General features: G+C 37.9%; 1 protein-coding gene across 1 annotated transcript in view; it reads left to right on the top strand.

The window, feature by feature from the left end:
• Positions 1-15,005, top strand: part of WFS1 (wolframin ER transmembrane glycoprotein) — a 33,065-nt gene that overhangs the window by 2,349 nt on the left and 15,711 nt on the right. The window lies entirely within an intron of this gene.

Consider the following 15,005-nt stretch of genomic DNA (forward strand, 5'->3'; position numbering starts at 1 on the left):
GCTGCTTGTTTTTTTTTTTTTTTTTTGTATTTTTGAGCTTTTCCATTTAGTTTTCCTAATGGACATAAAGCAGCAGCAGAAGTTTCTCTGAAAAATTGGCAGGAAGAATTAAATGTAATTCAGCAGAATATAAAGGCTTAAATTTAATTTCTTTAACTGGCTAGACTACATGCTGACTGCAGCTTTAATATGAATTGTAACATGGATGAATAGATACTAGAGTAACATAGATTAAGGGACCAATGTGTGAAATAATGACAGAAGTGAAGTTAATATTAGCTGTCAGATAAGAAGTCTTAAGAATAGCGATACATCTTGAAAGGCAGAATACTTACCTCTTGCTGATGGTAGAAAGAAAAACATAAGGCTCTTGTGTTCAGCTGATGAATTCAGTTTTAAATTCATTTTGTAATCTAATATTTCTACAAGAAATCTTGTATTCCAGGCACAGTTACTGTTCTTTAACTTTCTTTAAAATTAAACTTTCATTACAAGATTCAGGCCAATACCATTGGCTGTGTTAGTACAACTTTTTGTATGTAATTCAGAACTGACTGCTGGAACCTTCTGCATTCTTCGGTACCAAAGAGCACGTTCTAGACAGAAGTAGTGAACTTCTTTTGAATGCCTGAATTTTTAACATGCTTCAGGTTATCACTGCCATCTTTGTCATCTAGCCCACCTGTAAAATAACTCAGATGTTAGAGAATAGAGACTTTTGACATCAATTATGTGATTCTTACTTTAGGTCTAGGACTTCCAAATATTGATGTATTTCTCTGTTTCAGTTGTGGCTCATTTCTGATGATACTCCCTTGAATAGCCTGGCGTAACTGTCACTGCCCTTACGTCCTCCTCTTAATATATTCAAGTATTTAATGCTGCAAAATGAGTTACTGTTGTTGTTTTATCATGCCAGTCTCTAATAACCAAGATTTTAGTTGATTTAGATAGCAGATGTGTTCAATAAGATCGTACTTCTCTGTCCAGTTTTTTCTATTGTTATTTTGGATTTGTAAAATTTAGCATAATACCAACATGTTCTAGAACTCAAAACTCTCATAAAAGAGGAAGCTGAGAATTTTCTCTTCCACCCACAGCAGCACTGGTCATCGAAACTTAAAAACAGGGATTTTAGTAGACCTTAAGAAAGAGAAATACAAATCCACGGAAGTTCACACCTTCATATATATATATACTTATTGAAGCATAAATAGGAAAAAAAAAATCTTATTTCAAATCCAAAATTGTCACTTAAGCAGTTTTTGCAGTATTCAAACCAAAAAAAGGTATTCCTCAGAATCATTGGAGCCTTTACCAATAAATAACATCCCAGTTGCTCACAGACATAAGATGTGTGAAGAACTCAGTCTGTTAGTTATGGGATGTAGTTCTGTTGTGTTCTGGTGTTAGGAAAGGATGTAAAACATGCTCTGGGAACTAACTTCTCATGTAATTTTCCAAGGAAGTTCCTTTGAATAGTTGCAGATTAGTTCTTGCACAGGACTAGTATCAGCAGCAATTTAGTGTTTATTAATACTTTTACAATACTAAGAATCATACTGCCTAACCTTGTGACTCAATCGGCACTTAATCACTGGCCAATTTAACACGTTGATTCAATGAAATGTACTACAGTCAAACATAGAGACTTTAAAAGGTTTAAGAATAGCAAGGTTCACTTGAAATTTGCATGCAGAGTACCGAACGGGTGGCTTTTAAACTCATGTCTCCTGGTGAATTATTTGCCTGCCCTTTTGTGGGCTCTCAGTGGACAACAGGAACTGTCCCCTAAAGGGCTGCTCTTCTTCAGTGCTGATCTCAGAAGTCTGCCTGTAGTGGTATCTCAGCCCAGAGGGAGATGAAGGATTGCAGCCAGCTGTGGTCCTTGAGACTCAAGGAGCTCTTGACTTAAAGCCCTTATTTCTAGGGCCTCAAGATAAATGTCTTGAGCCAGAAAACTTTCTGTTCTGGCCAGAGTTGAGGTAAGGCAACCTTGGAACTTTTTCCTGACCTTCTAGTACTTACTAGATTGTGCATTTCTGGTACCTATCAGATCAGAAGCATCCTAGGCTGCATTAGGAGGAATGTTGCTGGCAGGTCAAGGGGGAGATGATCTCTTCCCTCTGCTGAGTGATGGTGAGGTCATTTGTGGAGTCTTCTCCTTGGAGATACTGAAAAGCCACCTGGATGATATCTTAGGTGCCCTATTCTAAGTGGCCCTGCTTCAGTGTAAGATGTCTTCCAACTTAAATAATTGCATTACTCTTGAAATATTCTTACCTAAATATCTGCATGTCAGATATATGCTTTTTCTTCCTGTTTCTGTTTAGTGCATTTAAATGTATAGTGCTGATTGGAACAGAAAGTAATTTGTTTCCTGGAAACACCTATCTATCACTCCTTTATTATCTGTATCTTGCAGCATAATCCAGCAAAGGAATGAATGCCCTGGCTCTAATTCAGTAAAGCACTTAAGCATAGGTACTTCATTTGGATCAAAATCCTATACCTAAGATGTTCTCTTGTCAGTCTTAGTTCATCATAGGCTAATATCATTAGGTAGTGTTTTAGCCATTCCTTATATAATTCATCTCACAGTAGTGGGTAGCAGTCAAAGGTAGTTGCAAATGCATTGTTTAAATCAAACCTCAATTTTTTGGGAGGGGGAGGGGGAATACTCAACTAATGATTTGTAGATATTGGTGGGTGTTTGTTTTAAAGGGGGTTTTCCAATTCCTATCCAAACCTGTAGTTATCTATAGAAAATTTCTACCTATGTAAGTTATTGAGTTTTCTTTGTGTGGAGTGTGTTCGTAACGGCATGCGTGTCGATTTGTTGTTGTTTTTTTGTTTTGTTTTAACAATGTTGCTACCCTGTCATGAATGTTCCTGGACAGGAAGTTTATTAGTGAGCAAAGCATATGCACTGCTAATGAGAGCTTCCAAAACTTCAAAACCACTGAGTCATCAGTATTTATGTAAGGAAATTACAGAAGAATTGCCAGCTGCTCAAAGAAGTTCTGTCATTACCTTAGTAGTCTATGTCAGGAGGAATGTGGTATATGGTTAAAAAAAAAAAAAAAAGAGACCAGTGGCTGCTTGCTAATGAAATCTAGTGAAGTTTAATGAAGTAACCTAAGACTCAGATTTCAAAGACACACTTATGCCTCCCAGGTACACAGACCCCTCAATTTCTGCCTGTTAGTTTTGTACTCCATAAGAACAGTTTTCCAAATGGGCCTAAAAACACAATGCTTGCTAGTGGAATCATTTCCCATGTTTGTACATAGAATGCATAGTTGAGAGAAACTTCTCACAATGTGATAATGATAGGATACTTGCCTGAAGTATCTGCATTCCATTAATTAGTTCCAGTCAGCAGTGGTGGTAACTTGAACTGGACTGACTCTCCCCCCAGGTACATATTTGTTGTGCTCTAGGTTATCTGGAGGTGTTTCCTCATGTTTCAAGCATGCAGAATATCTTCCTTTAAAATGATATTGAACTGCCTGCTGGTCAACAGTAGAAGGGAAGGTAAGAGGGGATATAAAGGATAACAGAGAAATTGTGGGAGCAGTGTGATGGTGACTATTTCTTGGTGACAAAAGGGATTTGATTTTGGGAGGGAGGTGCTTTGTTTACATCATTCATATACGTTTGCTAGCTGGTACAGTTGAAAAAAAGAAATCAGGATTTCAAAGGTGAGTTTGGGAAATGTTGAGAGTGCTGTGAAACTGAGTTGCAGTGCTTCAAGAAGCATCTCTTCCCTAATTTATGTGTTGTCCATGTTTTTGTTATTAAGGACATGCACTGATTTCTTCCTCTAAAATTGAGAACATATGGGGAAAGTATTTGTACTGAAAGCTTTGTGGACATAAATAAGTGCCTTATGTCAATAGATATCTGGATTTCTGCTCTGTGGAAGGTTATGAGGGTTTTTTTGTACCTCTTGAAGTTTCTTTTATAAATTGTGTGACTTAGAATTTATAAACAGTACCAAAAAATCTTCAAAACAGTTTACAATACATTGTAACAGTGTGCAACAGTGAGTCTCCCATGCATTGCTAAATGAAGGTTAACAAATAGGAGGGAACCTTGCTAATTTACAAATACTTTCTGCATGTTAGCTTATTCTACTTAAGGTTATAAGAAACCTTTGCTTCAGAACTCTATTTTATCAGAAAATGAAGGTAGAAGTGATATTTTGCTGTACAGGCACATTGTGAGGCAATGTGAGATGTTTGTGCAAAGCTTGAAGAAAACTCAGAAAATTACTTGATTGTTAGAAATGGAGGTTTATGCCCTGAAGTATTAATTACTTAACAATTTATTTGTCAGTTTATTGATGTTCTTTCAGACTTTACCTGTGATTACTGGGGCTTCTGGAAAGCTCCTTTGTCAGGCATTACTATAGGAGAGAAAGGATTCTATACAGACAGAAGTAAATGACTCCACTTTCAGGTAAAATTTGGGATGTAGTCCTAAAGTCTATTTATGTATATGATAAGAAGGGATAGAAAGGTGCAGTAGAAGAGGAAGAGCTGCATTCACATTAGCATGTTGTGTCATGAAATTAGAGTATTTCTGCAAATCATTTGGTGCTGAGGACCCAAGGTTCATATTATACCCATCTTGTATGCTTTACTTATACTAAACTCAGCTTGTCTAAATTAAATCTAGCAGTTGGAAATGTAGTCTTTCCCTTTAAGTTTTCTTCAAAAGGAATCCGGTATGTGTGTTCTGCTGTGCAAACAAAATGCATTAAATGGGAAGAGCTGAGAAGCTCATGCCTCATCTGAACTAAGTGTCTTATAGAAGAAATTCATCTGCAGCAAGAGCTTCTGGAGGCTGACTAACCTCTGTATGTATTTTGTAGTGTTTTGAGATGAAAACATTTGGGCATACTTGGTATCTGCACATTCATCTTCAAATAGAACTGTAAAAAAAAAAAAGCATAGGAGAGATTTGAAACTTGTGCTGTTAGTGAGGCCTCTTGCAACAGCAGAAAGGCCTACCTAGGTGCAGAAGTTAGAATGTGAGGGTGGATAAAGTAAACTAGAAATAAAACCAGTCCTTTGCAAACTCAGTAAACTATGAGCAGTGCTTAGTAAGCAAGGAATAGGCACTGCTGACTTGCCAAATATCGAAGGTGTTTTTTAAGGACTGCTATTTGGACAATAAGTTAATGAACTGATAGTGCCTGTGTTGAAGGACTTTCACAGCAGAATTCCTTAAATGTAGTATTGTGATAACTTGGGTTTTCATTCACACAACTATGTGGACTATGCAAGGTTTATGTTTTCAAGTCTTTCTCACATAGCTTTTCTGCAGGTTGATTTTCTTATTTTTGTTTTTGTGGAGGAGGTTAGCAATGTTTTAATTTTTTACCTGAGAAATGACAAAAAACTTAATTTTAACTCCACTTTTGGAACCTCTTTGATTAAATTTTTATTGATAAGTTGGGGTAGATCTGAGACTGCATAGGAAAAAAGCAGCAAAGCTGTCTTATTAGTTGTAAAATCATTTTAAATTACTTTAAGTGATCAGTGTACAATAATAGCTACTCTAGAAAGAAACACCTCTTAAGAATAGTTTTCCCTCCACTTTTAAAATTTATAATATCATCACTCTTAGTCTTCCACCTACATGCTTTTTGTCACTTCTCTCCTGACAATTTACCTTCATTTTGTGGGGGTGCAGAAGTTGTTCCTTTTCAATTTAATGCTATTTGATGACTTGCAATTGTGGTGTGACTAAGTCTATAATCATATCTACAAACGCAGTGCTGCTCCTAGAGAAAGCAGAGCTGAGTCCTAGACTTCTCTTATTAAAAAAAAAAAGTTATTCCCCTCACTCTCATCCCTGTTATCACCTTTAAACATAGAATGCTTCACAATGCATGCTAATACAAATGTGTTTAGTTGTTCTTGGGACAAGCAGGACAGTCTTAAAGTACCACTACGGAATCAAAAACGCATTTGAAAAAGTGCTAGAGGCTTCTGAAGGGATGAAAGGATTGAACGCTTACAGGTCAGCAAGTAATGGTCTGAAGAACTAAAACCACTAAAACAGCAGTGTTCTGTTTCTACAAAATTTCCCCCTCTGCAGTCAGGTCCTCTGTGTTATATTCTATACAGTCGGCTCGTGTTTATGGGATGGTGCTTAATGCCTGTGCTTGGGTGGAACGTCAGTCTTTTCTGGAAAACTGTAGTGCTATGCAGGTACTGTGCGCAGTGCCACTCAACTTCTGGAGCTTGTGCAAAGTGAGTAGGAGGATCTCTCTAGAGATTCCAACTGGCTCCTCTCAACACTGAAAGCTCAACAGTACAATCCAATGACACAAAAGCTATTAGCACATTACATTTTGTTACAAAATGTACAGATCAACTTTTTCTAAGAGCGCATTTATAATAGACAAATCTAACTGCAGATGAACAGCTTAAATTTCTTATTCCCAAAAGGTGCTTGATTAACTTTAACTTTTTTCCTTTCACTTCGGAGCTATGTCTACAGAGCATCTTCTAACAATAAAAATATTTTTTTGTCATTAGTATGTGTATGCCTTTGTTCTTAAGTCTGAGTTTTGAGAAAGCTTGTTTCATAGTGAAAATAAAATCTGTAATAAAAGCTGTGGACTGTTCCCTGAAAATATACGATTTGTTGCATCTGGATAAATTTATCAGTTTTGTGCTTCTAGAAGGAGCTTCCCTACAAAAAGTGCCAGTGTAATGGTATTGGAATGATTTCCACTTCCTTTGGAAGTACATTAATAGGAGATAACTCTGAAAGAAATACAGTCCAGTGAGATTTTGCACAAAATATATTCTTCTGTACTGTTTTGGAGGTCTCTTAAGCTTTCTTTTTCCTAGAGAGCATTTACTGCTTGAATAAATGATGTCCACATTATTTACTGTGTGTGCATGTATTCTTGTTCCTTATTTTCTGTCTAATGTTGTAAGATCTTCAATTTTCAATTCTATTAAATTTTCTTTATACTAGCAAACGGACTACTGCAGAAAATCCTGAAGAATGATATGCAGAAGCTGGTATATCAAGTATCACAAGACATGTGAACTTAGAGCATATTTGTTTAGTGTCTAACAGATGTTAATTGCTTTACTGTGGTGTCTGTTATTTCTGATGCTTCAGTCATGCATTTTCTCTTTCATGTAGTCCCAAAGGACCAGATGTTTGCAATATGGCCCTATCATAGTCTTGAACTAGCAAGGCCTCCACTGCCTTTGCTTCTTTTTCTAACTGTAACTATAGCAAAGATAAATGCATGCTGGAGGACTACCAAACGAGACTGATGGAAGCTTAAGAGCAGGAAAATGAGTTTTCTTAGAACAGTGGTTCAGGAATATTGTTCTGCTGGTCATTGCTGAAAGGTGCCAACACTTCAAAGCAGTCTGCAAATACAGAATGATAGGTAATGTAGAGTTTAGAAGTAAACACGGGATATTCATGCAAGAAACCTATCGAAGTAGAAGTATGGTACTTTTCTTTGTAGTTCAGACTCCCTTTCGGAATGTGTTACAATACAATTTTCTTGCTAAAGGATCTCAGCAGTTAAATGATGCCTACCTCAAGCTTCAGAGAAGTTCAGAACAGGGTGGTACTGATCAGTTCAGACATCACTGTGCTTCATGATATATGGAGAACTTGCCCAGCGGGGGAGAAGATCTGATGTCAAAGATAGCATTTTCCCTCCTCTCTCCCCCCGGTGACTTAGCTGCTGGAAAGACCTGTACACGAAAGCATGTTCCATACCACCAGCTTTTTCTCCTCTCCTACTTGAGCTCATACTGCAGTTAGTCTCTGAAGGATCACAGAAGTTGCTGTCGGTGCTCAGTATTGTTGCTACCAAAGAATCTGACTAGTGATGCTTTCCAATCCAAGATTCTTGTTGCCTTTTTCATTGGAATCCTCTGCAGTGTTGCCTACAGCATACCTGTTAGACATAAGGAGCTTTGTCTATGTGCAGTACTAGTGCCCTCCTTACTGATTTTTATTTATGTTATTTATGAGCCCCCTTTTCCTTCTCAGAATGATCATCTTTGTCTTTTCATCCTGGAGATTTCCTGGCTCAAAAGTGAGAGCTCTTTATTTTGTTGTTTGTATGTTGTTTTAGTACTAGCATTGGTTTGTCCATTGGTTTGTTGCTTCTTAAATTCATGTGAATATTTGACATTGACTCTGTACTCTCAACCAGTTGACTGTGGTAGTTGATGCCCTTTGTCTTTTGGATTTGTTAAGACATGGAGTAGTCACTGTTTATCTTCTCCATTTTGCAGGTTGTTCCCATGACTTATCATTACTCTTCTGAGTACATTCTCCAGCTTAAGAAGCCCTGATAAATAATGTTTTACTGATGCTGGGAAGTTGCTTCATAAAATAGTTTGTTAACAATTCCAAGGTTAAGCTCTGGTGGTAGTTCAGAGCTTATCACTGTGTATACAGTGGTAGGATGGCTTTGTCTTATTTTGTGTTTACTGCATTTCATCTGCACTCTTAACGCTTAATCAGACAAAATCCTTCTGCAGTTTATTTGGAGTCATAGATCGTGTTTGGGTTTTGAGGTTGTTTTTTTTTTTTTTTGCTTATTTTTGGTATATTTTTTCCCTGGGCAACACAGAATTATCAACAGACTAATATCTCTGTATTTGCCTTTTTTTTAATATCAAGTATGTATAAAATAATAGAAGTTCTATTGTTTCACTAGGAGCGTGTGAGCTACATATTCCCACTAGTTTTTTGTTTCTAAATCTATTTCTTATCCACTTAACAGCCTTCTTTAGAAAACTGAGAAGCCTTAAGCACCAACTTTAGAGAGAGATAGGAGCTGGATTTGTTCTCCCACCTTTTAACTCCTTCAGAGCTATTTAATGTCATGACTATTTATTGCTGACTTTCATGTGGTACCTACTTTAGAACCTTCAGGCTTTTTTTTTTCCCTTTTATATATTTGCCAGGTATGGATGACAGACATAATGGTCTCTGCTGTCACGGATCTCTCTGATATCGTGCTTGCCACTTTTCATCTCTCTGTTTTAAGTGAAAGGTTACATGCTGCAGCATGTAGTTCAATGGATTTTAATGTTAGAACACTTGGATAAACAAATAAGAAATTATGCTTGAAAATACAGTAGAAAGAAATGGTAACTTTTTAAAGTAAATTTGAGCTTTCTGCATGGGAGCCTCTCAGCACTATCTTCTGTTAGGATTGGCAGGAAACATATCTTTTAATAGATCTCTCTTACTGTGACCATCTCTTTATTAAAGTATTTTGTTGGCCTTGAATTGTATTCAGTCTACCTGGTGGGCTGGCTGCAATCTGTGTGCTTGGAAAATTAAAGAAAGCAGTAACAGATGCTGCATGGAGTTATTCCCCAAATGTCTTTTAGTCTATCTGGTATGTTTTAAATTCATTGTTTTTTCTAATCCTCTTTATAAAGGACTGACCTCAACTTTACAATGATGCATTCTTATTTCTCAAAACTTTTCCTCTCCTTTTTCCTCTCTTTTATTTTTCCAAATATCCTGTTTTCCTTTTAAATACAACTCTAGCATTTTTTTGGCTTTGGGCACAGCTAGACAGATACTAAATCTAAATTGCTGTAGAGTAGTAGGAGAGTGAGCTCATCTAGGTTCTGTAAGCTGCTCCTTTCTAGAATCAAAAGTTGCTTGTTCTTCTGGTTTCTCTGAGTTTTAGCTATGTTTAATAAATGAAGTAACTAATATCACTGTTGTGATGCTCTGGGATTTACTGATGTTGTTATTGCTGTTTTCTCTTTTTTTTTTTTTTTTTTCTCCTGTAATCCTGTATTTTAAAACCCTATGATTTGGGGATCAACTGAAATTGACAGTTTACGTTGCTTGACCCACCTTGCTGGGCTGCCATGATAACAATTTTCATCTGTGACAACTGTCAGATGTTCTCATGAAATGGTTAAAAGGGTTCATATGAGCTTGGAAGTGTGCTAACACTGACTAGGACTGAATGTAGCATATGCACTGTGCATATGATTAACTCTTCCTATTTTCAGTTGCTTCAGGAGCACTTGCTGTAATAATAAAATGGGAAAGCCAGTCCAGGGGCTGTTTCATATTTTGTAATCTAAGATGCTTTATTCTCCCAAACATACCATTTTTTCTCCTTTTCCACATCCTTGTCACTTTCTTTTCCCAAGCCCAAATGAATGCTTGTAGTTGTGATCACGAAGTTTGTACGCCGTACAGGTTTCCTCCTGTGTGTGGGTGTTGCCTGATGCCTTAATCTTTTGTTCAGAAGCATTTCCATGCAGCTTTAATATTCATTTGTAAAAACCTGTAATTTCTTTTAAACTTACATATTTCAAATGAATACTTTGTTTTATTATTGCTTCCTGTCTGAGAAACTGCTTTCAGTTTTCCTTTTATCTTGTGTTCATCAAGTTTCTGATGTTCAAAGGTCTTGGAAGTACCTGTCTTGTGTTTGCCTACAGGTTGGTTTGTTGTGTGAAGTAATGCAGATCTCCTGTGGTTCCCCAATAACTAAGTGAACAAAGACCATAAGCTCAGCATATGAGATTGCGATCCTTTAAAATACTCGCTTTTGAGTTGGACATTTCTTGTTTAGTCTTTACTCTCTGGTTTTATCTGGAGAATTCAGTGATGTAGTTGTGACCTAAATGGGGAGAAAAGAGCTATGTGTATCTGGCCAACAGGTGCTAATAGAATGCACTGCTAGTACTAGGCCTACTAGCAAAGCCCATTCTGCTGGGAGCTGTAATATATTTGTGTTGGTAGGAAACTTCATCAGTAAACATTTTTATTATCCTGTGTGTAGTCTGACTGCTAAGCACAAAGCCTTGTCAAATACACTTGGATTAATCTCCTCCTTTGGATTTAATGCCTTTTTGTCATTTTGATTGCTAAATTTGAGACATGAGAGACAACAGCTGTACCCTAACAGAGCATCATATAGAATTATTTTCAAAACCAGTACGTTTCCCTTTATTGCAACACTTCCTCCTTCAGATCATAACCTAACAGAGTAAAAATGCATCCCTATGCTAAAATGAACAATCTCCATTTCAGCCTTTGGCTACAAAGCAGGACTGAAAATTGGAGTATTGCTTTGTATGATCAATGAGCAATGTATGAAACTTCATACAAGTAAGTAGTCTGTAGTTTTCATCAGCTTACTTACGATCTATCTATATAACAGTTGTGTTAAGACTTGCATATTTAGGATTTTTCTGAAATTGTAAAACAATTTCATAGTGAACAAATAGCATTAGCACTGGTAAAGGGATACAGTGTAATTTCATGGTTTGAGACATAATGATGTATAATAATAAACATAAAACATTGAAGTTTTGTTTATAGGATCATTGTTCTGATGAAAAATTGGTAATTTTGAGTGGCCTGACTCTGACGAGGTATAAATAACTTGTTCTGTGTGTCAGGAGCTGAACCCTACATTGGCCTGATGATGGTCAACAAAGGGTCGTGGTAGGAAGAAACTAAAGGCGAATGTGAAGTTCCAACCATGCTTCTACTTCAGTCCTGTCTTGGTTTGATTCTTCCATGCATGCTGCATACTACTTAAAATTGTGTGCTTTCACTTGCCTGCTTTCATTTGAATGACTGCAGTGCTTGTGAACCTTGAATAACTGATAGATTTCATTGGCTTATATAAATGCTACTGACACACAACTGTTAGTGAAGTCTATTTTAATTGTCATAAAAGATGCATGAAGTATTGTAATATGAATGTTCCTCTTTTCTAGAAAATCTTATATTCAAGACAGAGTAAGATTTGACATTAGAAAGACATCATTTTTTAGCAAAGCTAGAAAATAAAAGCTTCTACTGACAGCGCTTTGATTGTGGTACTTCTGTGTGGGAGGAATACATATTAGGTTTTGTCACTAAAAACATGCTTAAGAACAAAGGGCAGTAAGTTATAGATGATCACTTAGCCTTTTTATGGTGGGCATGTCTTTCATAGTATTTGTCTTCCCAGTTTTCAACTTAGTTGAAGGAAAGTGTCTCTCTCTGTCCTTCTTGGTTCTGAAATACACTTTGATTGTATTTTGTACCATTTACCTTCAATGGCTGACCTAAATGCTTTAGGAGAGTAAATTGGTACAGCAGATGTGTGACCTGAGGAGTTCATGCTTTATCCTGTTGATCACCTTCTAGGCCTGTCTCAAGCTAAGCAAAGGAAAAATATTTATCGTTACAGGAACTCTAAGATATTTAGCTATTCTAAATTTGACCTCCAGATCACACCACTGTCTGCTCTGCCTTTGCTCCACAACTACAGAACCAACCCACAGCTATAATGTTAAAAACGCTCGTTATTTACAGCTCCTCTGTAGCAGTGCATAGGCCATCTTAGTGATAACTGAGTAGGAAGTTGAAGCCAGCCCCAGGGAGCACTTTTTTCCACTGGAAGTCTGCACTTTTAAAGCAGTCTTCCCTGAGAACTTTACCTGTAGATTTGCAATGTAATTGTAATATCCCAGTGTTGAATAAAGAAAGAAACAAAATGAGTGTGCTTTGCTAATTTATATTTATATAATTTATATTGTAACAATGGTCTTTTCCAACCTCAATAAATGGTTTAGTCCAACTGTGAACCCATCACTGCTGTGCCCCCTAAACCATATCCTTTGATGCTACATCTACCCTTTTCTTGAAGACTTCCACTACCTCCCTGGGCAGCCTGTTCTAACACCTCATCACTCTTTCAGAGATTTTTGTTTTTTTTTCCCCAATATCCAATCTGAACCGTCCCTGCTGCAACTGAAGGTTATTTCCTCTTTTCCTTTTAGGTAGCTGGGGAGAGCAATAAGACCTCTTCTGAGCTTCCTCTTTTCCAGACTGAATAATCCCTCAGCCATTCTTTCTAAGATTTGTGCTCCTGATCCCCCACCAGCTTTGTTGCCCTTTTCTGGACATGTTCTAGGGCATCACTGCCTTCCAAAACTGAATGCAGTACTTGATATGCAGCTTCTCATGGGCTGAGTATGGAGGGCACTGCTTGTGCCCTCTGTACAGACCAAGTGCAGATCATTTCCCTGCTCCTGGTGACTGCCCTTTCTGATACTAGTCAAGATGCTATTGGCCTTCTTAGCTACTTGGTACGCTGCTGGCTGTCAGTAACACCCCTGGTTCCTTTTCCTCTGTGCAGCTTGCCAGCCCCAAGCCTGTAGCATTGCCTAGGTTGCCTTGTTGTAGCTGGAGTGTAGGACCAGGCACTTAGTCTTCTTAAAACACATACAGTTGGCCTCAGCTCATGGTTCCCACCTATCTAGATCCATCTGTTGGTCCTTCCTACCCATAGGCGTATCAACACTTCCTCCCAAATTGTTATCTGCAAATTTACTGGGGGTGTACTCAGTCCCCTTGTCCAAATAGTCAGTAACGATATTAAACCTGGCCAGCTGCAGCACTGATCCCAGAGGAACACCAGTAGTGACAACCGGACCTAACTGTTCACTACCGCTACTCTGTGTGCCCAGCCATCCAGACAGTTTTTCACTCTACAAGGAGCATACCTGGCAAGCCATGGCTTTCTGAGTGCAGGCTGACAGAGTTGTAGTTCCTTAGGTCCTCCTTTTGGCAGTTCTTATATGTGGTGGTCTTATTAGCAAGTTTCCAGTTGTCTGGGACCTCCCCCATGGACCAAGACTGCTGATAGAAAGTGGCACAGCAATCATTTCTGCCAGCTCTATCAGTACATTTGGGTCAATCCCATCTGGGCCTATAGATTTGTGATGGTGCAGGTGGAGAAGCAGGTCTCTGTTTCCTCCTGAATTGTTGGGGGGGGGAAGGAGGAGGGGTTATTCTGCTCCTCATCTGTGTACACCAGCTTAGGGGGCTCAGTACCCTGAGGATACCTGGCTGGATAATAAAAGACAGAAGTAAAGAAGGTGTGGAGAACCTCAGCCTTTTCTTTGTCTCTTGTGATAACGTTCCCTGCAGTGTCCAGTAAGAGTGGGTGATTCTCCTTGGCATTCCTCTTGTTGTTAATCTATTTGCTAAAATATTTTTTATTATCTTTAATAATGGTGGTCAGATGTAGTTTTTGCTGGGGTTTTGGCTTCCTGATATCCTCTCTGCATACCCTACCTAGTTCTCTTCCCAAGTTTTCTGACCCTTCTTTCAAAGATGGTAAAATGTCTTTTTGTCCTGGAGTCTCAGCAAAAGCTCCCTAACAAACTTTTAGCTGAGCAGGAGGTGGAGGGAACCAGAGCTGTGCCATTTCTTGCACTGTGCCTGCAAAATGGAGCAGGCAAGAAAGGAAAGTACTGTGTGTGTATAAGCTGCCAGATAACCACTTGTATTATTGATGTTCATATCAGTTTAGCAAACTTTCTCTGATTTTTCTATGAACATTGCACCTAGTTATTAAACATTTTAACTTCTGACTCTTGCCTCTTTTACTGATTCATCCAGAGTACCACTGAAACTTCCATGGTGTTTTCTTCTCAGCATCTACCAAATATTGAACAAAAAAATATTCTGTAGCCAAAAGTATTGCTGCTGATTTGAAAGAAGCTTATGAATGAGTGAAAGCAGAGTAAGAAGCAGAAGAATGCTGCATTGCCCAATTATTTTCATTTGAGTAGCGTAGATAAATGAATATTATGTTTTTTTCAAACAATACACTCTTCACTGCAACTTCTGTTGTTAGCAGAGAGCCCCTGAAGGATGGGTGCTGATGTGAGTGGTGCCATCTGGAGAGGAGGCTTCTGACTTGTTTGGAGTTCAGTGTAGTTGGCTATATATCAGGCAAGGAGATTAAGTGGTTAATTTTCCTGGGATGTTGTTTTCCTATCTTACAATAATATTTTTACAGCTTTCTGAAAAGAAGGAGTAGTAATTGAAAATTATTTTTCACTACGTGCCTTGTTTAGCCAGACAACGTATTATAATCTGGCATTAGTATTTTTCCAAGTGGAGCTTGGCAGACGAAACTGTGGCATGGGGAAGGAGAAAACTTACTT

This window comes from Meleagris gallopavo, chromosome 4, assembly GCF_905368555.1.
Source record: "Meleagris gallopavo chromosome 4, MGAL_WU_HG_1.1, whole genome shotgun sequence".
In the NCBI taxonomy this organism is placed as follows: domain Eukaryota; kingdom Metazoa; phylum Chordata; class Aves; order Galliformes; family Phasianidae; genus Meleagris; species Meleagris gallopavo.